The sequence below is a fragment of the Thalassophryne amazonica genome, chromosome 14 (genome assembly GCF_902500255.1).
Source record: "Thalassophryne amazonica chromosome 14, fThaAma1.1, whole genome shotgun sequence".
In the NCBI taxonomy this organism is placed as follows: Eukaryota; Metazoa; Chordata; class Actinopteri; order Batrachoidiformes; family Batrachoididae; genus Thalassophryne; species Thalassophryne amazonica.
In genome coordinates, this window is record NC_047116.1 from 29,909,009 (window position 1) to 29,912,394 (window position 3,386).

Sequence of the window (3,386 nt, forward strand, 5' to 3'; positions counted from 1 at the left end):
CAATGAAAATTTAAGCAATACCGTCTAATAATACTGCCTAAGGGAAGCATGTATAAAGTGAATAAAATTGGTCCTAGCACAGAACCTTGTGGAACTCCATAATTAACTTTAGTCTGTGAAGAAGATTCCCCATTTACATGAACAAATTGTAATCTATTAGACAAATATGATTCAAACCACCGCAGCGCAGTGCCTTTAATACCTATGGCATGCTCTAATCTCTGTAATAAAATTTTATGGTCAACAGTATCAAAAGCAGCACTGAGGTCTAACAGAACAAGGACAGAGATGAGTCCACTGTCCGAGGCCATAAGAAGATCATTTGTAACCTTCACTAATGCTGTTTCTGTACTATGATGAATTCTAAAACCTGACAAACTCTTCAAATAGACCATTCCTCTGCAGATGATCAGTTAGCTGTTTTACAACTACCCTTTCAAGAATGTTTGAGAGAAAAGGAAGGTTGGAGATTGGCCTATAATTAGCTAAGATAGCTGGGTCAAGTGATGGCTTTTTAAGTAATGGTTTAATTACTGCCACCTTAAAAGCCTGTGGTACATAGCCAACTAATGGGGTATAATAAACATGTTGATGGTTTGGATGAAGTAACTAATGAAAATAACTCAGAACAATCGGAGAGAAAGAGTCTAACCAAATACCGGCATCACTGAAAGCAGCCAAAGATAACGATACGTCTTTGGGATGGTTATGAGTAATTTTTTCTCTAATAGTTAAAATTTTGTTAGCAAAGAAAGTCATGAAGTCATTACTAGTTAAAGTTAATGGAATACTCAGCTCAACAGAGCTCTGACTCTTTGTCAGCCTGGCTACAGTGCTGAAAAGAAACCTGGGGTTGTTCTTATTTTCTTCAATTAGTGATGAGTAGAAAGATGTCCTAGCTTTACGGAGGGCTTTTTTATAGAGCAACAGACTCTTTTTCTAGGCTAAGTGAAGATCTTCTAAATTAGTGAGACGCCATTTCCTCTCCAACTTACGGGTTATCTGCTTTAAGCTACGGGTTTGTGAGTTATACCACGGAGTCAGACACTTCTGATGTAAAGCTCTCTTTTTCAGAGGAGCTACAGCATCCAAAGTTGTCTTCAATGAGGATGTAAAACTATTGACGAGATACTCTATCTCCCTTACAGAGTTTAGGTAGCTACTCTGCACTGTGTTGGTATATGGCATTAGAGCACATAAAGAAGGAATCATATCCTTAAACCTAGTTACAGCGCTTTCTGAAAGACTTCTAGTGTAATGAAACTTATTCCCCACTGCTGGGTAGTCCATCAGAGTAAATGTAAATGTTATTAAGAAATGATCAGACAGAAGGGAGTTTTCAGGGAATACTGTTAAGTCTTCTATTTCCATACCATAAGTCAGAACAAGATCTAAGATATGATTAAAGTGGTGGGTGGACTCATTTACTTTTTGAGCAAAGCCAATAGTCTAATAATAGATTAAATGCAGTGTTGAGGCTGTCATTCTCAGCATCTGTGTGGATGTTAAAATCGCCCACTATAATTATCTTATCTGAGCTAAGCACTAAGTCAGACAAAAGGTCTGAAAATTCACAGAGAAACTCACAGTAACGACCAGGTGGACGATAGATAATAACAAATAAAACTGGTTTTTGGGACTTCCAATTTGGATGGACAAGACTAAGAGACAAGCTTTCAAATTAATTAAAGCTCTGTCTGGGTTTTTGATTAATTAATAAGCTGGAATGGAAGACTGCTGCTAATCCTCCGCCCCGGCCTGTGCTACGAGCATTCTGACAGTTAGTGTGACTCGGGGGTGTTGACTCATTTAAACTAACATATTCATCCTGCTGTAACCAGGTTTCTGTAAGGCAGAATAAATCAATATGTTGATCAATTATTATATAATTTACCAACAGGGACTTAGAAGAGAGAGACCTAATGTTTAATAGACCACATTTAACTGTTTTAGTCTGTGGTGCAGTTGAAGGTGCTATATTATTTTTTCTTTTTGAATTTTTATGCTTAAATAGATTTTTGCTGGTTATTGGTGGTCTGGGAGCAGGCACCGTCTCTACGGGGATGGCGTAATGAGGGGATGGCAGGGGGAGAGAAGCTGCAGAGAGGTGTGTAAGACTACAACTCTGCTTCCTGGTGCCAACCCTGGATAGTCACGGTTTGGAGGATTTAAGAAAACTGGCCAGATTTCTAGAAATGAGAGCTGCTCCATCCAAAGTGGGATGGATGCCGTCTCTCCTAACAAGACCAGGTTTTCCCCAGAAGCTTTGCCAATTATCTATGAAGCCCACCTCATTTTTTGGACACCACTCAGACAGCCAGCAATTCAAGGAGAACATGCGGCTAAACATGTCACTCCCGGTCTGATTGGGGAGGGGCCCAGAGAAAACTACAGAGTCCGACATTTTTTTTGCAAAGTTACACACCGATTTAATGTTAATTTTAGTGACCTCCGATTGGCGTAACCGGGTGTCATTACTGCCGACGTGAATTACAATCTTACCAAATTTACGCTTAGCCTTAGCCAGCAGTTTCAAATGTCCTTCGATGTCGCCTGCTCTGGCCCCCGGAAGACAATTGACTATGGTTGCTGGTGTTGCTAACTTCACATTTCTCAAAACAGAGTCGCCAATAACCAGAGTTTGATCCTCGGCGGGTGTGTCGTCGAGTGGGGAAAAACGGTTAGAGATGTGAACGGGTTGGCGGTGTACACGGGGCTTCTGTTTAGGGCTACGCTTCCTCCTCACAGTCACCCAGTCAGCCTTCTTTCCCGGCTGCTCGGGATCTGCCAGGGGGGAACTAACGGTGGCTAAGCTACCTTGGTCCGCACCGACTACAGGGGCCTGGCTAGCTGTAGAATTTTCCACGGTGCGGAGCCGAGTCTCCAATTCGCCCAGCCTGGCCTCCAAAGCTACGAATAAGCTACACTTATTACAAGTACCGTTACTGCTAAAGGAGGCCGAGGAATAACTAAACATTTCACACCCAGAGCAGAAAAGTGCGGGAGAGACAGGAGAAGCCGCCATGCTAAATCGGCTAAGAGCTACGCTAAGCTAGCGGATTCCTAAAAACACGCGAAGTGAATAATGTGTAAATAATTTAGAGGTGATTCAGCAGAAGGAGTGCTTTAGTTAAGGCACGTAAAGATTACACTGGGAAACAAATCGTAATCTAGATAACTAGATCAATCTAACTGCACAGATTAAACAGATACAGAAAAACACCGCTGTGCTCCGGAACAGGAGGAACAGGAAGTGATACAATACCGCAGTGAGAGCCAATCTGGCATAGCATTTTTTAATAGTGATGACTGGAGTGAGATATGCCCTTTAAAGGGTTCTTGCTACTGTCCCAGGTGCATGACTTTGCATTTCTCTGTATTAAATT